This window comes from Oncorhynchus masou, chromosome 30, assembly GCF_036934945.1.
Source record: "Oncorhynchus masou masou isolate Uvic2021 chromosome 30, UVic_Omas_1.1, whole genome shotgun sequence".
NCBI classification, from domain to species: Eukaryota; Metazoa; Chordata; class Actinopteri; order Salmoniformes; family Salmonidae; genus Oncorhynchus; species Oncorhynchus masou.
The window spans coordinates 55624284-55650863 of NC_088241.1; the positions used below are offsets into that span (position 1 = coordinate 55624284).

Sequence of the window (26580 nt, forward strand, 5' to 3'; positions counted from 1 at the left end):
ACCCTTTCCAGCTTTATGCAAGTCAACAATTCTTAATCTTCTGCGATCTCTTGTTCGAGGCATGGTTCACATCAGGCAATGCTTCTTGTGAATAGTAAACTAAAATTTTGTGAGTGTTTTTATAGGGCAAGGCAGCTCCAACCAACATCTCTAATCTCGTTTCATTGATTGGACTGCAGGTTAGCCGACTCCTTACTCCAATTAGCTTTTGGAGAAGTCATTAGCTTAGGGGTTCACATACTTTTCCCACCTACACTGTGAATGTTTAAATTATGTATTCAATATAGACAAGAAAAATACAATAATTTGTGTGTTATTAGTTTAAGCACACTTGTTTGTCTATTGTTGTGACTTAGATGAAGATCAGATCAAATTTGATGACCAATTTATACAGAAATCCAGGTAATTCACAGGGGTTCACATACTTTTTCTTGCCACTGTCTCTCTCTCTCTCTCTCTCTGTGTGTGTGTGTGTGTGACAAACTGATTCTATCCCATGGCCAGTGCCTCCTCCCCTCCCCCTCCCCCCCCCCTCCCCTCCCCTCCCTCTCCCTCTCTCTCTGTGTTTCTCTCTCTCTATGTGTCTCTCGCTCCCTCCCTCCTCTCTCTCTCTCTCTCTCTCTCTCTCTCTCTCTCTCTCTGTTCTCAGACTATCCCATACCCCTCCCTGGTTGGCTCCTCTCATCTCTCCCATCCTCCTCTCAGCCCTCTCTCTTTCTGATTGCTCTTCCTCTTGGCAGAGATAGCGAGTGCCCGTGTCCTGTAGGGGTGACCCACCCTGTGCATGACACCAAGGGCCCTGACACACACTCACACACACATACACTCATCAGCCAGCCGACTCTCCCACGCCTCCCAGGAAACACATGCACATACGTGCACACACACTTGCACGTACACACACACACACAAACACACAGAGATGGTTCTACATATGTGGACACAGACAAGTTTAGTTAGATGACATAACACACGCATACACATACACACTCATACATAGACACATTCACACAGTGTGCCTTCCCAGGGTGAGATGACTGACTGTTGGCCTGTCTATGATGTTGTCTCAGTATTTAATTTAGAAAACCCGCAAAATGAGTTACTACCTAAAAACCATGACACGTCGAAAAGTAGGAAGCAACACACAATTTAAAGCAACATTTAATGTAAAAAACATACATTTAATATAACATTTAAAACAATACATATGAAAAGTTTTCATACAAATTTGGCCATTATTGGCAATTATCATAAGTAAGTTAGTCATATAAAATTATTAAATATTAGATTCATATATTACTCATAGAAAATCTGTATACATGGAATGAATCACAAAGGGAGAGACCCGTAGAATGAATAAACTCAGTGTGGAAGTCTCGTTGCTCATCATCATCATCATCATCATCATCATTAATACACACACACACACACACACACACACACACACACACACACACACACACACACACACACACACACACACACACACACACACACACACACACACACACACACACACACACACACACACAAATCAACAGACATTACATTCTTAGAAAATAATGTAACCTGAAAGGGTTCTTTGGCTGTCCCAATAGGAGAACCCTTTGAAGAACCCCTTTGGTTTCAGGTAGAACCCTTTTGGGTTCCATGTAGAACCCTTTCCACAGAGGGTTTTACATTAAACCCAGAAGTCTTCGACATGGAACCAAAAAGGGGTTTGGAAGCCTACATGCACGACTATGACACTCAAAAAAACCATAAAAACAGCTTCCTGTACATATGAAGAGTTTATTTCCAAAACACTATATCCACCAATTATTCACATTTGTGTTTTTTTCATCAGAAATTATTGCTTATGGGTACCTTTATGTGTGTGTAAAATATAACTGTTTTCAGATTTTTTTATTCATAGATTTTAGATGTGAATTGTAATGTTTTTTTTTGCAAATCTCTATATATCAATTGTTACGCTGGAATGGAATGTTTGTATCCTGCATATTTGACTGTGATATGTGGTTGTCTCACCTAGCTTTCTTAAGATGAATGCACTAACTCTAAGGCGCTCTGGATAAGAGCATCTGCTAAATGACTAAAATGTTAAATGTTTTACATACAGATCTCATATTACTGTGTTGAATTATATTTATAAAACATTTTAAATCATTTAAAAAAATATTGATGTCACAAATGTATCATTTGAACAGTTCTTTATTCAAAATGTAGTTATTTGTTACATTTGAATGTGTAAAACCTAGCAGGACTACTTCTCTGAGAGTGAGGCGGATAATTAGCATTTTGCAAAAAAGAAATGTAAACAATTTTTGTCTGAAATGAATCCATCAAGTGAGAGATTTTAAACAAATACATGTCTTTCATTGAACAACCCATGTCATGATTAGATAGTGACAAAATACACCAATCTCTTTCATAACTTTAAACAATAAAAGCTAATTTACCAACACTTCTGAAAATTGATATTTAGCATTTTGGAAATACATTCTTCATATATCACACGCAAAGACAAACTATTTTCCACACAATAAATTGCAGTATAATACATAAATTCACTCTGGATGACAAATGGTTGATATACAGTGAAACGCCTTACAAATGACATAACATGACATAAGATGACATATGACTGTCATTGACTCTGGGTCCTGGGTAACTCCTACATGGTAGGTGTTTGATGAGCAGTCCCCGAGTATCTTCCAGTAACAGAGAACTGTAAGGCATCCCCCCCTCTCTCTCTCTCTCTCTCTCTCTCTCTCTCTCTCTCTCTCTCTCTCTCTCTCTCTCTCTCTCTCTCTCTCTCTCTCTCTCTCTCTCTCTCTCTCTCTCTCTCTCTCTCCCGCTCGCCCATCTGAGATGTAGCAACTTACTTATAAGGTATATGATTTACAGTCAGAACTCACAGCTTTTGTGGATGTCAGAACTACAACAGGATGGCAGGGCTCGGGGCTGGGGACAGGCTCATGTACCCATTATAGTACCACTCTAGGAACACAAGAAGCAAAAGCAGCTCCAGAAAAACGTGGCTTAGTGGATGGATGGAAGGGCACTTCTTTCTGGCTCAAAATGTCTGAGAAAAGTAACAATGTAAAAAGAAGAAGAAGCCAGAGAAGGGGTGTAAAAATGCAACCTGGGTAACGGGAAATAAATAAATAGAATAATAACCATTAAAAGCAGATCAGATCATTGTCCTCAGTGTGGTGTGACCTCTCACTCCTCTTCTTCCTCATCCTCCTCTTCAACAGTGTACCAGGTCACTGTCCTGCCCCCCTGCCCTCCAACCCCAAGATCCCAGAGAGCACCAATGTGGGGTCGCTAGGTGGCTGTAATGTCTGTCATTGAAGGCGCCGGCTGCCTTGGGAACAGCCTTGCTGAGTGTGGTGGAGCCGGTGATGGTGGTGGTGGTGTGGTGGGGGGATATTTTAATGAAGTGAAACGAAGGTTTGGGGATGAGGGGCAGAGCTGGCGAGTTGGGGAAGGCCAGGGGAGGGGGAATGAGGAGGGGAGGGGGGGTCTCAAGAATAGATCAAGCCCTTGAGGAAGCAGGACTCTGCCACGTTTGAAGACGGAGGGACAATCACGCTGCTGGGAAGCGTCTCGCGTCGGGGAGGAAGCCAAACAAGGAGAGGAAAAGCGCTCTGATTTTCGCACAGGAAACCCGGCGAGCCTCCTGCCCGGGCCAGATAAGAGCGCTGCGGTTCCCAGGGCCCAGGACAAGACCAAGGATCCATGACTGGACCCAGGGACACATCCAGCACCAAGGACCCAGACCTAGGACATAAGGGTGGATCCAGGCCCCAGACCCAAGTCCAAGGATCCAGGGCCAGAAACAGGCTGTAGACCCACACCCTACCCTGAGGACCCAGGTCCCCATCAGCCTGGCCCAGCCTGGCCCACTGTCGCTGGGCCTCCTCCGGCGCGGCATCAGGCCCGTGTTCCGCCAGAGCTACAAAGAACAAGGGCCTGGTCAGGGCGAATCAGAATCTATTCACATTCTGAATCATTACTCTAGAACTCTAGAACAAGAACAGAATGCTGGAGCTCTCACTGCTTTACAGTAAACAAACAACAAGGAAATCACATTCAAAGAAATCTCATTACACAAGTCTGAACCCCAAATCTCTTTCACCTGTCTGAATACCTCATTTGTAATGAAAGCAACTTAAATGGATCACTCTTTGCAGGTAGTGAGAGTGGCCAACGGGGAGTATCAGTACGCATGCAAGACTCAACATAGGCTATAATTGATGACTTGTCACAGCTCCTCTGTGCTCAGAAGGCATCTTCTTGTTAGGCTGTGTAAGCCTCGTTAGACCTTTCTGGACTGTGAGGTGTCACACTTTCTCCTGGCTGGCTTGCCAATTCATAATCATTGAAAATGTCATTTCTACCAGAGTTTTACCAGGTAAAGCCATCCATGTTGAGGTAGGAGCACGAGTCACTGCTCATTGGTTTAGTGAAGTTATGTGATGTTGCTATGGCAATTTACTGTGGAGATGTGACGATAAAGACTTTCCACAAGAATTGGAAGTGGGCAGTGTGTGTTTGTGTGTGTGTGTGTGTGTGTGTGTGTGTGTGTGTGTGTGTGTGTGTGTGTGTGTGTGTGTGTGTGTGTGTGTGTGTGTGTGTGTGTGTGTGTGTGTATGCTGGTGTGAAATGTCAAGTACACAGTGATGTCACAGTGTGTCTCAGTAGGGGAATATAACATGGGCGGTAGCTTGGTCTGGAAGCCATGATGTTCAGGTAACGGTTAACCTCTTTGACCTTAACACAACCAACACAATAGTGTCTGACCTCCAAAACCAACTCAAGTCATGTTTTTGCCAAGTGTGTGTGTGTGTGCGTGCGTGCGTGCGTGCGTGTGTGTGTGCGTGTGTGTGTGTGTGTGTGTGTGTTGTGTGTGTGTGTGTGTGTGTGTGTCAATGACAGTTGATTGCTGGGCAGGGCCACTTCTCATGAGGACTTAAAAATGTGTGTATGGTAAGATCAGTGTGTGTGTTGGAATATCATTGCTGATTGTTGGGCAGGGCCGTTTTTACAAGACCTTTCAAAAAATGTGTGTGTCAGTGTATGAGTGTGTGTTTTGTGAGAGTGGTTTGAAAGTGTGTGTGTGTCATATTAGAAAAGGCATCAAAGAATCCAGTGCGCAATCACAATAATAAACATCTCACCCTGCATTCAGGACAGGAAGTTCATTAAATCATAGCGTTTGATTTAGAAAACAACCAATCTTGACTGAGAACACAGAACAGGCCTCTATTTAAGTGACTGAGAACATAGGACAGGCCTCTATTTAAGTGACTGAGAACATAGGACAGGCCTCTATTTAAGTGATTGAGAACATAGGACAGGCCTCTATTTAAGTGACTGAGAACACAGAACAGGCTTCTATCGAAGTGACTGAGAACACAGAACAGGCCTCTATTTAAGTGACTGAGAACACAGAACAGGCCTCTATTTAAGTGATTGAGAACACAGAACAGGCTTCTATCGAAGTGACTGAGAACACAGAACAGGCCTCTATTTAAGTGACTGAGAACACAGAACAGGCCTCTATTTAAGTGACTGAGAACACAGAACAGGCCTCTATTTAAGTGATTGAGAACACAGAACAGGCTTCTATCGAAGTGACTGAGAACACAGAACAGGCCTCTATTTAAGTGACTGAGAACACAGAACAGGCCTCTATCGAAGTGACTGAGAACACAGAACAGGCCTCTATCGAAGTGACTGAGAACACAGAACAGGCCTCAATTTAAGTGACTGAGAACACAGAACAGGCCTCTATCGAAGTGACTGAGAACACAGAACAGGCCACTATCGAAGTGACTGAGAACACAGAACAGGCCTCTATCGAAGTGACTGAGAACACAGAACAGGCCTCTATCGAAGTGACTGAGAACACAGAACAGGCCTCTATCGAAGTGACTGAGAACACAGAACAGGCCTCTATTTAAGTGACTGAGAAGACAGAACAGGCCTCTATTTAAGTGACTGAGAACACAGAACAGGCCTCTATCGAAGTGATTGAGAACACAGACAGGCCTCTATCGAAGTGACTGGGAACACAGAACAGGCCTCTATTTAAGTGACTGAGAACACAGAACAAGCCTCTATCGAAGTGACTGAGAACACAGAACAGGCCTCTATTGATGTGACTGAGAACACAGAACAGGCCTCTATTTAAGTGACTGAGAACACAGAACAAGCCTCTATCGAAGTGACTGAGAACACAGAACAGGCCTCTATCGAAGTGACTGAGAACACAGAACAAGCCTCTATTTAAGTGACTGAGAACACAGAACAGGCCACTATCGATGTGACTGAGAACACAGAACAAGCCTCTATTTAAGTGACTGAGAACACAGAACAGGCCTCTATCGAAGTGACTGAGAACACAGGACAGGCCTCTATTTAAGTGACTGAGAACATAGGACAGGCTTCTATCGAAGTGACTGAGAACACAGAACAGGCCTCTATTTAAGTGACTGAGAACACAGAACAGGCCTCTATTTAAGTGACTGAGAACACAGAACAGGCCTCTATTTAAGTGACTGAGAACATAGTACAGGCTTCTATCGAAGTGACTGAGAACACAGAACAGGCCTCTATTTAAGTGACTGAGAACACAGAACAGGCCTCTATTTAAGTGACTGAGAACACAGAACAGGCCTCTATTTAAGTGATTGAGAACACAGAACAGGCTTCTATCGAAGTGACTGAGAACACAGAACAGGCCTCTATTTAAGTGACTGAGAACACAGAACAGGCCTCTATCGAAGTGACTGAGAACACAGAACAGGCCTCTATCGAAGTGACTGAGAACACAGAACAGGCCTCAATTTAAGTGACTGAGAACACAGAACAGGCCTCTATCGAAGTGACTGAGAACACAGAACAGGCCACTATCGAAGTGACTGAGAACACAGAACAGGCCTCTACGAAGTGACTGAGAACACAGAACAGGCCTCTATCGAAGTGACTGAGAACACAGAACAGGCCTCTATCGAAGTGACTGAGAACACAGAACAGGCCTCTATTTAAGTGACTGAGAAGACAGAACAGGCCTCTATTTAAGTGACTGAGAACACAGAACAGGCCTCTATCGAAGTGATTGAGAACACAGACAGGCCTCTATCGAAGTGACTGGGAACACAGAACAGGCCTCTATTTAAGTGACTGAGAACAGCCTCTATCGAAGTGACAGAACACAGAACAGGCCTCTATTGATGTGACTGAGAACACAGAACAGGCCTCTATTTAAGTGACTGAGAACACAGAACATATCGAAGTGACTGAGAACACAGAACAGGCCTCTATCGAAGTGACTGAGAACACAGAACAGCCTCTATTTAAGTGACTGAGAACACAGAACAGGCCACTATCGATGTGACTGAGAACACAGAACATCTATTTAAGTGACTGAGAACACAGAACAGGCCTCTATCGATGTGACTGAGAACACAGAACAGGCCTCATCTGAAGTGACTGAGAACACAGAACAGGCCTCTATCGAAGTGACTGAGAACACAGAACAGGCCTCATATCGAAGTGACTGAGAACACAGAACAGGCCTCTCCATTCACACCTCGATTAAAACTTGAAGGCCCTCTGTGTCTGTGAATAGGCACACGGAGACGGACAGATGACAGACACACGGACATTAGGCAGTGACAGAAACATATGGTAATAGACACAGACAAAGACATGATGAAACACACAGACACACAGACACACACACATTCACACACTCACAGACATGAAAGGCTTCAAAAGGCATCTGTTCTGGTTGCAAAGAGGAAACCCTGTCTGAACACATGCTGAAATAGACCAAACATGTCTCCCTTCACAAACAAACTCACAGACATTCTCCATTCACACCCTAAAACAGGCCCTCATATTATAGACACAGACATTCTCCATTCACACCCTAAAACAGGCCCTCATATTATAGACACAGACATTCTCCATTCACACCCTAAAACAGGCCCTCATATTATAGACACAGACATTCTCCATTCACACCCTAAAACAGGCCCTCATATTATAGACACAGACATTCTCCATTCACACCCTAAAACAGGCCCTCATATTATAGACACAGACATTCTCCATTCACACCCTAAAACAGGCCCTCATATTATAGACACAGACATTCTCCATTCACACCCTAAAACAGGCCCTCATATTATAGACACAGACATTCTCCATTCACACCCTAAAACAGGCCCTCATATTATAGACACAGACATTCTCCATTCACACCCTAAAACAGGCCCTCATATTATAGACACAGACATTCTCCATTCACACCCTAAAACAGGCCCTCATATTATAGACACAGACATTCTCCATTCACACCCTAAAACAGGCCCTCATACTTTAGACACAGACATTCTCCATTCACACCCTAAAACAGGCCCTCATATTATAGACACAGACATTCTCCATTCACACCCTAAAACAGGCCCTCATATTATAGACACAGACATTCTCCATTCACACCCTAAAACAGGCCCTCATATTATAGACACAGACATTCTCCATTCACACCCTAAAACAGGCCCTCATATTATAGACACAGACATTCTCCATTCACACCCTAAAACAGGCCCTCATATTATAGACACAGACATTCTCCATTCACACCCTAAAACAGGCCCTCATATTATAGACACAGACATTCTCCATTCACACCCTAAAACAGGCCCTCATATTATAGACACAGACATTCTCCATTCACACCCTAAAACAGGCCCTCATATTATAGACACAGACATTCTCCATTCACACCCTAAAACAGGCCCTCATATTATAGTCACAGACATTCTCCATTCACACCCTAAAACAGGCCCTCATATTATAGACACAGACATTCTCCATTCACACCCTAAAACAGGCCCTCATATTATAGACACAGACATTCTCCATTCACACCCTAAAACAGGCCCTCATATTATAGACACAGATACCTTTCTGTCCCAGTTCTAAGTTAAGAACAATATGACTAAAATACATGACGTATGTAATGTAAAGGAGAACTTCCACACCTTTAGGAAGACGTGTGTTTCTGTGCTACTGCGTGTGACAATGTGAGCACCAGATGTACTTACAGGCCTTTGGGGGGGCAGGGGTGCCAGAGCCAGGCGATTTGAGGAGGGGGGACTCCGTGGGAGCTGCAGTGCAGGGCTTGTCTGCTGCCCTGCGGGACACTACCTGGGTCCTGCAAGGACACCGCCTTCTCCCCTATCCCAGGACTCACTGGAGGAAAACAGAGAGAGACACAGACTGGTGGTGTACGGGTCTGCTGTTTGTTCACCCACCCGACATTGCTAATAATCCATCCGCAACCACCCGACTATACACTGAGTGTAGAAAATATTAAGAACACCTTCCTAATATTGTGGAATGCTCCGTTCCACAGGTGTGCTGGCCCAGGGAGTTGCAACAAGGTGTGGAAATGCGTTCCACCCACAGGGATGCCCCATGTTTTTCCCCCTCAGAATCAGCTCAATTTGTCTGGGCATGGACTCCACAAGGTGTGGAATGATTCCACAGGGATGCTGGCCCATGTTGACTCTACAAGGTGTGGAAAGCGTTCCACAGGGATGCTGGCCCATGTTGACTCTACAAGGTGTGGAAATCGTTCCACAGGGATGCTGGCCCATGTTGACTCTACAAGGTGTGGAAAGCGTTCCACAGGGATGCTGGCCCATGTTGACTCCACAAGGTGTGGAACAAGGGATGTGTGTTGACTCCACAAGGTGTGGAATCGTTCCACAGGGATGCTGGCCCATGTTGACTCCACAAGGTGTGGAAATGCGTTCCACAGGGATGCTGGCCCATGTTGACTCCAAGGTGTGGAAAGCGTTCCACAGGGATGCTGGCCCATGTTGACTCCACAAGGTGTGGAAAGCGTTCCACAGGGATGCTGGCCCATGTTGACTCCACAAGGTGTGGAAATCGTTCCACAGGGATGCTGGCCCATGTTGACTCCACAAGGTGTGGAATGCGTTCCACAGGGATGCTGGCCCATGTTGATGCGTTCCACAGGGATGCTGGCCCATGTTGACTCCACAAGGTGTGGAAATCGTTCCACAGGGATGCTGGCCCATGTTGACTCCAATGCTTCACACAGTTGTGTCAAGTTGGCTGGATGTCCTTTGGCTGGTGGACCATTCTTGATACACACAAACTGTGAAAACCCCAGCAGTGTAGCATGTTCTTGACACAAAAAGAGGCGCCTGGCACCTACTACCATACCCCGTTCAAAGGCACTTCATAAAATGCAATAAAATGCACAAAAACCCCCCAGGTTTGACAGTTTTAAGGAAATGAAAAGCTGTTAAAACAACCCAACATGTTTTTTTTGATAAGATTTCAGTTTGGCTTGGATACATATTTTATGTGGTTGAAAAACAATTAGCTCTGATGATGCTGATAAAGATAACACCTCCGATGAACCCATCTAAACAGTACAGTTCCTTGACGTGCCATTTTGAAGTCCCCGTCCTGTGACTGTTGAATGTGTATAGCGCCTCACAATCATCACCATAACATAGTTACCACTGCTATCATCTTCTTTTACCACTTCACCTAATATTTCCCAAACATTAGACTACTGTTCTGGCCCTCCTTCTATTTATTTTCAACTCTCTATTTCGCAGCTTTTCTCTTACTGAATTAACTCTGACATTGTCCTTTTCCCCTCAGTGGATCGACATGAACCTTTTCTGATATGAATTGCACAAGAAGGATGCATTTATGGATTTTTAATGCATTGTTTTCTCTTTATTCAACCAGGCCGACACCCACACACCCTTCATCCACTCAATGTTTAAAGACCCTAAACCCACCTGCCCCATGGGGGATAAACTACGCATCACTACCAACAGACCATGAGCACAGAGAGGGAGAGAGGACAGACCGTGAGCACAGAGAGGGGGAGAGAGAGAGGACAGACCATGAGCACAGGGAGAGAGAGGACAGACCATGAGCAGAGAGAGAGAGAACAGACCATGAGCACAGAGAGGGAGAGAGAGAGAACAGACCATGAGCACAGAGAGAGAGAGAGAGAGAGAGAGAGGACAGACCATGAGCACAGAGAGGGAGAGAGAGAGGACAGACCATGAGCACACAGAGAGAGAGAGAGAGAGAGAGAGAGGACAGACCATGGGCACAGAGAGAGAGAGAGAGAGAGGACAGACCATGAGCACAGAGAGGGAGAGAGAGAGGACAGACCATGAGCACAGAGAGAGAGAGAGAACAGACCATGAGCACAGAGAGGGAGAGAGAGAGGACAGACCATGAGCACAGAGAGGGAGAGAGAGAGAACAGACCATGAGCACAGAGAGGGAGAGAGAGAGAACAGACCATGAGCACAGAGAGGGAGAGAGAGAGGACAGACCATGAGCACAGAGAGAGAGAGAGAGAGAGAGAGAGAGAGAGAGAGAGAGAGAGAGAGAGAGATGACAGACCATGAGCACAGAGAGAGAGGACACACCATGAGCACAGAGAGGTAGAGGACAGACTATGAGCACAGAGAGAGAGGACAGACCATGAGCACAGAGAGTGAGAGAGGACAGACCATGAGCACAGAAAGAGAGTGTGAAGGAAAGATGAAGGTTGAGAAGAAGAGAGAGAAAAATAACAAATAAAAGAGCGCTGGAGAAAGAGATAAAAAGGGTGAGAATGAGTGAAGCGAGAGGAGACAATGTGGAACAGAATAATGGGTTGGAGACACAAAGTGGGCACAGAGCAAAAGAGAGGGTTGTATGAAGAGGAAAAAGAGGACAAAGCGATGGAGGGTAAAGAGAGGAGGGAAGACTTGGTCCTCACCGTTGACCACCAGAGAGAGCGTTAGGTTCTGGTAGAGTCTGTGTTCCTGGATTCCCACCAGGATAGTGTACTTCCCTGCATCCTCCTTCGCCACATCCCGGATCACCAGGGAATTCCCGTCCACATGGTAACGGGAACACTGTTCTGCTGCTACCTTCCCATCCTTCAACCTAATACGGAAAAACATACAGGAAATTCTTCAATTAACTTAAAGAACGATCAAATTAAGAATGATACAATGTATACAGTATCTGTATTTGTCCCTCAAATAGTGTAGGCTGGTGTAAGATAGTGTGCAGGTTAGCTGACAGTCCGTATGTTCTTACCAGATGATCTCTGGGGCAGGGAAGGCCCGTAGTTTGGGGGAGAGTCGGTAGGACTTCTGTCCTGCATGAGCCTCCACTATAGCCCCTTGTCTGGGTGTCAGACGGATATACGGACGGTCTGGGACGATACACAGACACAGAAACAGACAGACAGGCAGGCAGACAGACAGACAGACAGACAGACAGACAGACAGACAGACAGACAGGCAGACAGACAGACAGACAGACAGACAGACAGACAGACAGACAGACAGACAGACAGACAGACAGACAGACAGACAGACAGACAGACAGACAGACAGACAGACAGACAGACAGAAATGCACGAACACACATACACACACAGAGAATATCACGCATTAATGATATATTACAGAGAGTGACACAGACTGTGATTGTGGTTAATATTATTATGGTAAAAGGGGGTGTTAACCATCAATGAATTTGTCACAGATGTGGGTGTAGTCGGAGGTGAGAAGTAGTGTGTTTATTTTGACTCACCGTAGACTGTGACTGACACGTTAGTCTCTCGGCTGACCGGTCCACTGGTCACTCGGCAGATATAGAGCCCTCTGTCAGAGCGGTGGAGTTTAGGGATGGACAGAATACTGTAGAAAACCATGTGAGTTTTACTGGCCATGATACGCCTACTAATTATGGCTGCCCGGTTTACCTGAGGGGAGAGAGAGAGGAGGGGGGGAGACAGAGAGAAAGGGAGAGATATTATTCTGATAGTAAAAGTCTTCCAAACAGGTAGGCAGATGTTGAAGTTGTTATCTACTAAGCATATATATATATATATATATATATACAGTTGAAGTCGGTAGTTTACATACACCTTAGCCAAATACATTTAAACTCAGTTTTTCACAATTCCTGACATTTAATCCTAGTAAACATTCCCTGTCTTAGGTCAGTTAGTATCACCACTTTATTTAAGAACGTGAAATGTCAGAATAATAGTAGAGAGAATGATTTATTTAATATTTTATTTCTTCCTAGTGGGTCAGAAGTTTACATACACTCAATTAGTATTTGGTAGCATTGCCTTTAAATTGTTTAACTTGGGTCAAACGTTTCGGGTAGCTTTCCACAAGGTGTACTACAGCATCCCTGAGTTGCCTCTTCACTGTTGATGTTGAGACTGGTGTTTTGCGGGTACTATTTAATGAAGCTGCCAGATGAGGACTTGTGAGGCGTCTGTTTATCAAACTTGTCCTCTTGTTCAGTTGTGCACCGGGGCCTCCCACTCCTCTTTCTATTCTGGTTAGAGCAAGTTTGCACTGTTCTGTGAAGGGAGTAGTACACAACGTTATACGAGATCTTCAGTTTCTTTGCAATTTCTCAAGTGGAATAGCCTTCATTTCTCAGAACAAGAATAGACTGACGAGTTTCAGAAGAAAATTCTTTGTTTCTGGCCATTTTGAGCCTGTAATCGAACCCACAAATGCTGATGCTCCAGATACTCAACAAGTCTAAAGAAAGCCAGTTTTATTGCTTCTTTAATCATAACAACAGTTTTCAGCTGTGCTAACGTAATTGCAAAAGGGTTTTCTAATGATCAATGATAAACAAATGATAAATTTGGATTAGCTAACACAACGTGCCATTGGAACACAGGAGTGATGATTGATGATAATGGGACTGTAGATATTCCATAAAACAAATCTATTTCAGGAACTTTGACAAAGCTGTCATCAACGAAAAGGGTGGCTACTTTGAAGAATCTCAAATATAAAATATATTTAGATTTGTTGAACACCTTTTTGGTTACTACATGATTCCATATGTGTTATTTCATGTTTTTTTTTAAATAAAGAAAAACCCTTAAATGAGTAGATGTGTTCAAACTTTTGACTGGTACTGTTATAAATACTTCAAAGTTATTCTACATACACTACTACATAACATAGTGTACTTCATTGTAGTGTACTTCATAATTCTAGTGTACTTCATATGTTTCTCACCTGCCCAGGGTAGTCCCAGCTGATGGACACTCTGCTGTTCCACTCTGCAGTGACAGTACAGTTGATGGCCAGACTGTCCCCCTGTAAAGTCTGGACGGGACTAGTACTGTTCAGATACACCTCCATAATCTTATTCACTGGAGAGGAGAGGGGGAGTGGAAGAGACACTCATTTAATTGCTGCAATATATAAAAACTGCCAGATCAATTGAGATGCTTGGCCTTGGTAGTGCTCAACTGGTCTGTAGGTGTGTCATGTAAGTGTGTGTGTGTGTGTGTGTGTGTGTGTGTGTGTGTGTGTGTGTGTGTGTGTGTGTGTGTGTGTGTGTGTGTGTGTGTGTGTGTGTGTGTGTGTGTGTGTGTGTGTGTGTCTGTGTGTGTGTGTGTGTGAGTGTGTATGAGTGTGTGTGTGTGCACGTGCATGTGTGTATGTATGTGTCTGTGAGTATGTGTCTGCATTTGTGTGTGTGTGCTCACCTTGTCTGTGTGTGAGGTAACTGAGGGAGTGTGTGGTCCCGTTGACAGAGGTCTTGCAGGAGAACAGGCCGATGTAGAAGTAGGTGGGACTGCGGATGAGGAAGCCCTGTCTGCTGTTCCACACTATGTTCCTCTGGTCTGGGGTCAACTCACGGTCAGGGAACTGGAGGCATGAACACACACGGTCATGACCACAACCACAACTGTACAAACAGTCTAATAAAATCAATGTCACACAAAATGAGATATCTGTTTCCGGTTAGGGATTAGAAAACATGGTCAACAACCATAGCCACACCATAAACCCAGCACAACAACAACCATTTTGTGAACTCAACCACCAACCAATCATGAAGTCAACCCAGCCATGTCATGAGTTATTCAGAACCATGACCACATCCTGAACACAACACAACCATACTTACAGTCACACAAAAGCAACACTGCATACATTCACAACTCCTGAGCAAATCATGAACATCACAACCACACAGAACAGTATGGGGGCTATTAATGACTCAAATGAGGCCACATTGGCAAGACGCGGGATGCATGTTATTATTATTACTGCATAACACAAAACGATTACTAAAAAATCTGTATTACTATAGAGAGTCTTGTCAGTGTAAAAACAGTCTTGTGTTACTGTAGACAGAGTCTTGTGTTACTGTAGAGACAGGGTATTGTGTTACTGTAGAGACAGTCTTGTGTTACTGTAGAGACAGAGTATTGTGTTACTGTAGAGCCAGAGTCTTGTGTTACTGTAGAGACAGAGTCTTGTGTTACTGTAGAGACAGAGTCTTGTGTTACTGTAGAGACAGAGTCTTGTGTTACTGTAGACAGAGTCTTGTGTTACTGTAGACAGAGTCTTGTGTTACTGTAGACAGAGTCTTGTGTTACTGTACAGCCAGAGTATTGTGTTACTGTAGAGCCAGAGTATTGTGTTACTGTAGAGACAGAGTTACTGTAGAGACAAGGTCTTGTGTTACTGTAGAGACAGAGTCTTGTGTTACTGTAGAGACAGAGTCTTGTGTTACTGTAGAGACAGAGTCTTGTGTTACTGTAGAGACAGGGTATTGTGTTACTGTAGAGACAGAGTCTTGTGTTACTGTAGAGACAAGGTATTGTGTTACTGTAGAGACAGAGTCTTGTGTTACTGTAGAGACAGGGTATTGTGTTACTGTAGAGACAGAGTCTTGTGTTACTGTAGAGACAGAGTCTTGTGTTACTGTAGAGACAGGGTATTGTGTTACTGTAGAGACAGGATATTGTGTTACTGTAGAGACAGAGTCTTGTGTTACTGTAGAGACAGAGTCTATTGTTACTGTAGAGACAGTCTTGTGTTACTGTAGACATAGTCTTGTGTTACTGTAGAGACAGGGTATTGTGTTACTGTAGAGACAGTGTCTTGTGTTACTGTAGAGACAGAGTCTTGTGTTACTGTAGAGACAGGGTATTGTGTTACTGTAGAGACAGTGTCTTGTGTTACTGTAGAGACAGAGTCTTGTGTTACTGTAGAGACAGAGTCTTGTGTTACTGTAGAGACAGAGTATTGTGTTACTGTAGAGACAGAGTCTTGTGTAAAAGGGTTGTTTTCTTGGAGGAGGTAGACTCAAGGAAATGTTTACTAGAGTTTCAGTGACATGGTGGAAGCATCCAGCCATCACTCAGGGGAACATGTGGACCCTCCACCTCGCCCCCCTCACCCCCAGTGTTAACTGGCTGATAGCCCACCTCACCCCCAGTGTTAACTGGCTGATAGCCCTCCTCACCCCCAGTGTTAACTGGCTGATACCCCCCTCACCCCCAGTGTTAACTGGCTGATAGCCCTCCTCACCCCCAGTGTTAACTGGCTGATACCCCCCTCACCCCCAGTGTTAACTGACTGATACCCCCCTAACCCCCAGTGTTAACTGGCTGATACCCCCTCACCCCCAGTGTTAACTGGCTGATACCCCCTCACCCCCAGTGTTAACTGGCTGATACCCCCTCACCCCCAGTGTTAACTGGCTGATACCCCCCTCACCCCCAGTGTTAACTGGCTGATACCCCCCCTCACCCCCAGTGTTAACTGGCTGATACACCCTCACCCCTTCACCCCCAGTGTTAACTCTGATACCCCCTCACCCCTTCACCCCCAGTGTTAACTGGCTGATACCCCCCTCACCCCTTCACCCCCAGTGTTAACTGGCTGATACCCCCCTCACCCCCAGTGTTAACTGGCTGATACCCCCTTACCCCTTCACCCCCAGTGTTAACTGGCTGATACCCCCATAACCCCCAGTGTTAACTGGCTGATACCCCCTTACCCCTTCACCCCCAGTGTTAACTGGCTGATAACCCCTTACACCTTCATCCCCAGTGTTAACTGGCTGATACCCCCCTAACCCCCAGTGTTAACTGGCTGATAACCCCTTACCCATTCACCCCCAGTGTTAACTGGCTGATACCCCCTTACCCCTTCACCCCCAGTGTTAACTGGCTGATAACCCCTTACCCCTTCATCCCCAGTGTTAACTGGCTGATACCCCCCTTACCCCTTCACCCCCAGTGTTAACTGGCTGATACCCCCCATACCCCCAGTGTTAACTGGCTGATACCCCCTTACCTCTTCACCCCCAGTGTTAACTGGCTGATACCCCCTTACCCCTTCACCCCCAGTGTTAACTGGCTGATACCCCCGCAACCCTTCACCCCCAGTGTTAACTGGCTGATACCCCCCTTACCCCTTCACCCCCAGTGTTAACTGGCTGATACCCCCCTTACCCCCAGTGTTAACTGGCTGATACCCCCTTACCCCTTCACCCCCAGTGTTAACTGGCTGATAACCTTTCACCCCAGTGTTAACTGGCTGATATCCCCTCATCCCCAGTGTTAACTGGCTGATATCCCCTTACCCCCAGTGTTAACTGGCTGATACCCCCTTACCCCTTCACCCCCAGTGTTAACTGGCTGATAACCTTTCACCCCAGTGTTAACTGGCTGATATCCCCTCATCCCCAGTGTTAACTGGCTGATATCCCCTCACCCCCAGTGTTAACTGGCTGATATCCCCTCACCCCCAGTGTTAATATCCCCTCACCCCCAGTGTTAACTGGCTGATATCCCCTCACCCCCAGTGTTAACTGGCTGTTACCCCCCCTCATCCCCAGTGTTAACTGGCTGATAGACCCCTCATCCCCAGTGTTAACTGGCTGATAGCCCCCCTCATCCCCAGTGTTACCTGGCTGATAGCCCCCCTCATCCCCAGTGTTAACTGGCTGATAGCCCCCTCATCCCCAGTGTTACCTGGCTGATAGCCCCCTCATCCCCAGTGTTACCTGGCTGATAGCCCCCCTCATCCCCAGTGTTACCTGGCTGATAGCCCCCTCATCCCCAGTGTTAACTGGCTGATAGCCCCCCTCATCCCCAGTGTTACCTGGCTGATAGCCCCCCTCATCCCCAGTGTTACCTGGCTGATAGCCCCCTCATCCCCAGTGTTACCTGGCTGATAGCCCCCCTCATCCCCAGTGTTACCTGGCTGATAGCCCCCCTCATCCCCAGTGTTACCTGGCTGATAGCCCCCTCATCCCCAGTGTTAACTGGCTAGCCCCCTCATCCCCAGTGTTCTCCCCTCACCCCCAGTGTTAACTGGCTGATAGCCCCCCTCATCCCCAGTGTTACCTGGCTGATCTCCCCTCACCCCCAGTGTTAACTGGCTGATAGCCCCCCTCATCCCCAGTGTTAACTGGCTGATCTCCCCTCACCCCCAGTGTTAACTGGCTGATAGCCCCCTCATCCCCAGTGTTAACTGGCTGATAGCCCCCTCATCCCCAGTGTTAACTGGCTGATAGCCCCCTCATCCCCAGTGTTAACCTTAAGACCCCCTCATCCCCAGTGTTACCTGGCTTATACCCCCTCATCCCCAGTGTTACCTGTCTTGTTAGCCCCCTCATCCCCAGTGTTACCTGGCTGATAGCCCCCCTCATCCCCAGTGTTAGCTGATCTCCCCTGGGACCCCCAGTGTTAACTGGATGATAGCCCCCTCATCCCCAGTGTTAACTGGCTGATCTCCCCTCACCCCCAGTGTTAACTGGCTGATAGCCCCCTCATCCCCAGTGTTAACTGGCTGATAGCCCCCCTCATCCCCAGTGTTAACTGGCTGGACTCCCCTCACCCCCAGTGTTAACTGGCTGATAGCCCCCCTCATCCCCAGTGTTAACTCCTCATCCCCCTGGGTCACCCCCAGTGTTAACTGGCTGATAGCCCCCTCATCCCCAGTGTTCCCTGCTGATAGGTGGGACATCCCCATTGTTACCTGGCTGATAGCCCCCTCATCCCCAGTGTTACCTGGCAGAGTGTAGTGACATCCCTTGTCCAACCTTAAGACGCCTCTTTTCCCTCCTATTTTCCTCTGCCTTATACACTACACTATAGTAAATACCTATATGTCTCCTCTGTCTTGTTAGGCCCCTGTGAATGCCCTTGGTGCCCCCCTCCACCCCACCCCCTGGTAGCTGAATCCTGGAAGGAGAGGCTTCAGAGGATGTTGGGGACGGAGGGTGGTTGGAGGGGGGTGTATGTGGGTGTAAGGGGGTCACAAGGGGGTGCAGGTGGGTGAGATGACTGAGGGTTGCAAGGTGAGAGAGAAGTAAGCACGTAGGAACATGACTCCAGTCCATCTGCTCATATCCTGTAACTACAGGATGGAGACTGAACTGGACTGGAACCCTAGGTCATGCTACACTACCCCCTTCCGCTTGCCTCCACTCCTCACCCCACTGGGTCACCTTCACGGTGGCAGCGAGAGGGAATGGCCCCCTGGGTAGTGTTCCCTGCTGAGAGGTGGGACAACAAATTAAAGATCCAAGCAGAGTGCAAAATCCTTCCAGGAAAAAAACACTGCAGAGTGTGTGACAGTGTTTGTGTGTGGAGTGGACTCCAGGTTCGGAATGCTGGGCCAGGCCGGGGCGGATGGAGGGAGTGAGAGAACAGGGGATATTTTTAGAATAATTACCTTTGTGGCTCGAGACTGGACGTTTGTGTGGAGATAGGAGCAGGACGTAAACACAGGGAGCCAACAGAAGTGAAGTGTGTGGTTTGTGTGGAGATAGGAGCAGGACGTAAACACAGAGAGCCAACAGAAGTGTGTGAGAATGTGTGTGTTGTGCAACGCCCGTTTCGGGGTCCGCCTCACATCCTGAAGGGAGAGCAGGGACTGAGAGATGACTGAGGGGTTCATTTTGTTCTTTCGCTCTTTTTCAGTTTCCTGAAACTCTCTTTGGAAATTCCTTCATTCACCTGATAAAGTACCAGTAGCCCACTTCTCTCACCTGGATGTTATTGCATCACCTGGATGTTATTGCAGTCTCTGCACACAGAAGACGCTACCTACGTACAACACCACTGTTAACAGATCTGCCTGAGGGGCATGCCTTGCCGTGCTAGCACCAGTCAGTCCTGGCCAGCCCATTAAGCCTGGCACCTCATCATCCTCTGGCCTGAAGGCCGGCTGGTTAAGGAATCAGGAGGAGTTTGGCAGCCAGATCGCCTCCAGTAGAGGATAGGAGTGAGGGGTGTGTGAGTGGGGGGGAGGGGGCGGAGGCAGGGGGCCCTCCAGACCCCACGTCCTGTCTCCGGGGGTAACAACGGTGCCAACAGAGGAAACTGCAGGCGCCGCTCACTCGGAACATGGCAGTAAAAAATAGGTATCACACACACTGAGACGCTGCCACAAACACACATACACACACACTGAGACGCTGCCACAAACACACATACACACACACTGAGACGCTGCCACAAACACACATACACACACACTGATACGCTGCCACAAACACACATACACACACACTGAGACGCTGCCACAAACATACATACACACACACTGAGACGCTGCCACAAACACACATACACACACACTGATACGCTGCCACAAACACACATACACACACACTGAGACGCTGCCACAAACACACATACACACACACTGAGACGCTGCCACAAACACACATACACACACACTGAGACGCTGCCACAAACACACATACACACACACTGAGACGCTGCCACAAACACACATACACACACACTGAGATGCTGCCACAAACATACATACACACTGAGACGCTGCCACAAACACACATACACACACACTGAGACGCTGCCACAAACATACATACACACTGAGACGCTGCCACAAACATACACACACACTGAGACGCTGCCACAAACACACATACACACACACTGAGACGCTGCCACAAACATACATACACACTGAGACGCTGCCACAAACATACACACACACTGAGATGCTGCCACAAACACACATACACAAACACTGAGACGCTGCCACAAACATACATACACACTGAGACGCTGCCACAAACACACATACACACACACTGAGACGCTGCCACAAACACACATACACACACACTGATACGCTGCCACAAACATACATACACACACACTGAGACGCTGCCACAAACACACATACACACACACTGAGACGCTGCCACAAACACACATACATACACACTGAGACGCTGCCACAAACACACATACACACACACTGAGACGCTGCCACAAACATACATACACACACACTGAGACGCTGCCACAAACACACATACACACTGATACGCTGCCACAAACATACATACACACACACTGAGACGCTGCCACAAATACACATACACACACACCGAGACGCTGCCACAAACACACATACACACACACTGAGACGCTGCCACAAACATACATACACACACACTGAGACGCTGCCACAAACATACATACACACACACTGAGACGCTGCCACAAACATACATACACACACACTGAGACGCTGCCACAAACACACATACACACACACTGATATGCTGCCACAAACACACATACACACACACTGAGACGCTGCCACAAACATACATACACACACACTGAGACGCTGCCACAAACATACATACACACACACTGATACGCTGCCACAAACATACACACACACGGAGACGCTGCCACAAACACACATACACACACACTGAGACGCTGCCACAAACATACATACACACACACTGAGACGCTGCCACAAACATACATACACACACACTGATACGCTGCCACAAACATACACACACACTGAGACGCTGCCACAAACACACATACACACACACACTGAGACACTGCCACAAACATACATACACACACACTGAGACGCTGCCACAAACATACATACACACACACTGCACTTCATTGCACTTACGTACACTCCCTCGCCACTCAGGCAGCAACACTCACAAACATATCCACACACTTCCACACACATCCGCAGACTGACACAAACAAACGGACACACACACTCCAAGGCAGGACGGTTGCCAAGATAAGAACAATGTGTTGAATGATCTGTACTAGCAGAAACAACATGACTGTGACTTGTGTACAGATGAGAGTGCTGATGGAGAAACAGAGAGAAGTGTTTTGTTCTAAGATGTAGTCAGGAGTGCTAGTAGTGGAAATAGTGAAGGCAACTCACCTTGACCAATGACACGGTGGCGTCAGGGTGGGTGACCCTACAGGGGAAGACCAGAGGCTGGCTCTCCTTGATATACACCACGTCTGGACTGTTATTCTGCTCCTCTACAAATGGCCGCTGTCTGTCTGAAACCACAACACTGAGGTTAGGGATAGACACACACACACACACACACACACACACACACACACACACACACACACACACACACACACACACACACACACACACACACACACACACACACACACACACACACACACACACACTTAATACCCATTCAGCAAATAGTCTCCTGGAGTCAACAATAAACACACACAGATTGTTTCGAGGTAATCAAACAGCCTGTGATCCTTCCAGGTACATTACCCCCTCCACACCCACCCTCTAATATTCCTGTGCCATTGAAAGGCGTGGGCGGGTGGAGCTCACCTCATTGTTTGTCAGCTACTGTACTGTGTTATTCAAGGAAAGTATAATCTCTGAACATTTGAACAAAAGTACCCCAAGGACTAGTGGCCTGGACCGCAGGGCTTCCTCCTGCTGCTTTGATTACATATGAAGGAACTAGCGAGGGGGCAGGATAGTGAGAGCAGAGAGGGGCAGGAGGGTGAGAGCAGAGAGGGGCAGGAGGGTGAGAGCAGAGAGGGGCAGGAGGGTGAGAGCAGAGAGGGGCAGGATAGTGAGAGCAGAGAGGGACATGATAGTGAGGGCAGGAGGGTGAGAGCAGAGAGGGGCAGGAGGGTGAGAGCAGAGAGGGACAGGATAGTGAGAGCAGAGAGGGGCAGGAGGGTGAGAGCAGAGAGAGGGGGCAGGAGGGTGAGAGCAGAGAGGGGCAGGAGGGTGAGAGCAGAGAGGGGCAGGAGTGTGAGAGCAGAGAGGGACATGATAGTGAGAGCAGAGAGGGGCAGGATAGTGAGAGCAGAGAGGGGCAGGAGGGTGAGAGCAGAGAGGGGCAGGAGGGTGAGAGCAGAGAGGGGCAGGAGGGTGAGAGCAGAGAGGGGCAGGAGGGTGAGAGCAGAGAGGGACATGATAGTGAGAGCAGAGAGGGGCAGGAGTGTGAGAGCAGAGAGGGACATGATAGTGAGAGCAGAGAGGGGCAGGAGGGTGAGAGCAGAGGGGCAGGATAGTGAGAGCAGAGAGGGGCAGGAGGGTGAGAGCAGAGAGGGGCAGGAGGGTGAGAGCAGAGAGGGGCAGGAGGGTGAGAGCAGAGAGGGGCAGGAGTGTGAGAGCAGAGAGGGACATGATAGTGAGAGCAGAGAGGGGCAGGAGGGTGAGAGCAGAGAGGGGCAGGATAGTGAGAGCAGAGAGGGGCAGGAGGGTGAGAGCAGAGAGGGGCAGGAGGGTGAGAGCAGAGAGGGGCAGGAGGGTGAGAGCAGAGAGGGGCAGGAGTGTGAGAGCAGAGAGGGACATGATAGTGAGAGCAGAGAGGGGCGGGAGGGTGAGAGGGTGAGAGCAGAGAGGGGCAGGAGGGTGAGAGCAGAGAGGGGCAGGAGGGTGAGAGCAGAGAGGGGCAGGAGGGAGCAGGAGGGTGAGAGCAGATAGGGACAGGAGGGTGAGAGCAGAGTGGGGCAGGAGGGTGGAGGGGAGGAGGGTGAGAGCAGAGAGGGGCAGGGGAGGGTGAGAGCAGAGAGGGCAGGAGGGTGAGAGCAGAGAGGGGCAGGAGGGTGAGAGCAGAGAGGGGCAGGATGGTGAGAGCAGAGAGGGGCAGGAGTGTGAGAGCAGAGAGGGACATGATAGTGAGAGCAGAGAGGGGCAGGAGGGTGAGCAGAGAGGGGCAGGAGAGGGGCAGGAGGGGCAGGAGGTGAGAGAGAGGGGCAGGATGGTGAGAGCAGAGAGGGGCAGGAGGGTGAGAGCAGCAGAGGGGCAGGATAGTGGGCAGAGAGGGGCAGGAGGGTGAGAGCAGAGAGGGGCAGGAGGGTGAGAGCAGAGAGAGGAGGCTGGGGCAGGAGGAGGGTGAGAGCAGAGTGGGGCAGGATGGTGAGAGCAGAGAGGGGCAGGAGGGTGAGAGCAGAGAGGGGCAGGAGAGGGCAGGAGGGTGAGAGCAGAGAGGGACAGGAGGGTGAGAGCCGGGAGAGGCAGGGGGGTGAGAGCAGAGAGGGGCAGGAAGGGCAGGAGGGGCAGGAGGGTGAGAGCAGAGAGGGACAGGAGGGTGAGAGCAGAGAGGGGCAGCAGGGTGAGAGCAGAGAGGGGCAGGAGGGGCAGGAGGGTGAGACCAGAGAGGGGCAGGAGGGGCAGGAGGGTGAGAGCAGAGAGGGGCAGGAGGGTGAGAGCAGAGAGGGGCAGGAGGGGCAGGAGGGTGAGAGCAGAGAGGGGCAGGAGGGTGAGAGCCGAGAAGGGCAGGAGGTTGCGAGCAGAGAGGGGCAGGAGGGGCAGGATGGTGAGACCAGAGAGGGGAAGGAGGGGCATGAGGGTGAGAGCAGAGAGGGACAGGAGGGTGAGAGCAGAGAGGGGCAGGAGGGGCAGGAGGGTGGGAGAAGAGAGGGGCAGGAGGGGCAGAAGGGTGCGAGCAGAGAGGGGCAGGAGGGGCAGGAGGGTGAGAGCAGAGAGGGGCAAGAGGGTGAGAGCAGAGAGGGGCAGGAGGGGCGGGAGGGTGAGAGCAGAGAGGGGCAAGAGGGTGAGAGCAGAGAGGGGCAGGAGGGTGAGAGCCGAGAGGGGCAGGAGGGTGCGAGCAGAGAGGGGCAGGAGGGGAAGGAGGCTGAGAGCAGAGAGGGGCAGGAGGGGCAGGAGGGTGAGAGCAGAGAGGGGCAGGAGGGTCAGGAGGGTGAGAGCAGAGAGGGGCAGGAGGGTGAGAGCAGAGAGGGGCAGGAGGGTAAGAGCAGAGTGGGGCAGGAGGGAGCAGGAGGGGCAGGAGGGGAGGGTGAGACCAGAGAGGGGCAGGGGGGCAGGAGGGTGAGAGCAGAGTGGGACAGGAGGGTGAGAGCAGAGAGGGGCAGGAGGGGCAGGAGGGGCAGGAGGGTGAGAGCAGAGAGGGGCAGGAGGGGCAGGAGGGTTGAGAGCAGAGAGGGGCAGGAGGGGCAGGAGGGTGAGAACAGAGTGGGGCAGGAGGGGCAGGAGGGTGAGAGCAGAGAGGGGCAGGAGGGGCAGGAGGGTGAGAGCAGAAATGGGCAGTAGAGAGAGCAGAGAGGGGCAGTAGAGTGAGAGCAGAGCGGGTATTGGAGTCAGACGCCTAATGGACTTGGCAGCCAGAGTGATTGATGGGCCCCAGGGCTCCTATTGGCCAAACCGTAGCTCCACCCTGTGACCCTGGCACCTCTGGTGCCGCTATCTCCTCTGGCCCCTGGCCCAGCTCCATGCCCAGCCAGCCTCTACCCAGGACAGGGAAAGGCAGAGTGGGGCAGACAGGGCTGTCAAGGTGCCTCCTCTGCCCTTGGATGTCCCTGAATCATGAATCCTGCCTGGCCTTCATCCTATTTCAACCCCCTTACCCTCCCACCTTCCACTCCTGTCACCTTTGAACAGAACCAGAGACCCCCCCCCCCGTCTATAGACCTCCAGCTCCCCTCCCACCTCCACCCCCCGCGGCCTCCTCCCGTCCCCAAGCACAGGATGCTGTGAGCAGGGCTGAGGGGAGCAGATAAGCCTGGTGCCCTGGGAAACTCTGCCCAAACCTGAGCATTTCAGCAGCTGGGCTATTCCTGGCCCCGAGGACTAAGGTAGCACGTAAACGAAAGTAAAAAGCTTTTATATATAGACCTGGTAGAGGGAGGGAGGGAGGAGGGAGGGAGGGAGGGAGGGAGGGAGGGGGAGGGAGGGAGGGAGGAGGGAGGGAGGGAGGGGGAGGGAGGGAGGGAGGGAGGGAGGGAGGGAGGGAGGGAGGGAGGGAGGGAGGGAGGGAGGGAGGGAGGGGAGGGAGGGAGGGAAAGAGACAGGCTCAGGGGGAGAAACTGTGCCAGAGTCATTAGGATGTACAGTGCCTTGCGAAAGTATTCGGCCCCCTTAAACTTTGTGAACTTTTGCCACATTTCTGGCTTCAAACATAAAGATATAAAACTGTATTTTTTTGTGAAGAATCAACAAGTGGGACACAATAATGAAGTGGAACGACATTTATTGGATATTTCAAACTTTTTTAACAAATCCAAAACTGAAAAATTGGGCGTGCAAAATTATTCAGCCCCTTTACTTTCAGTGCATCAAACTCTCTCCAGAAGTTCAGTGAGGATCTCTGAATGATACAATGTTGACCTAAATGACTAATGATGATAAATACAATCCACCTGTGTGTAATCAAGTCTCCGGATAAATGCACCTGCACTGTGATAGTCTCAGAGGTCCGTTAAAAGCGCAGAGAGCATCATGAAGAACAAGGAACACACCAGGCAGGTCCGAGATACTGTTGTGAAGAAGTTTAAAGCCGGATTTGGATACAAAAAGATTTCCCAAGCTTTAAACATCCCAAGTAGCACTGTGCAAGCGATAATATTGAAATGGAA

At 48.7% G+C, this 26580-nt stretch overlaps 1 pseudogene; it reads right to left on the reverse strand.

Annotated features, from left to right (window-relative positions):
• LOC135521669 (vascular endothelial growth factor receptor 1-like) overlaps window positions 1-26580 on the reverse strand; it is a 137164-nt pseudogene that overhangs the window by 99470 nt on the left and 11114 nt on the right.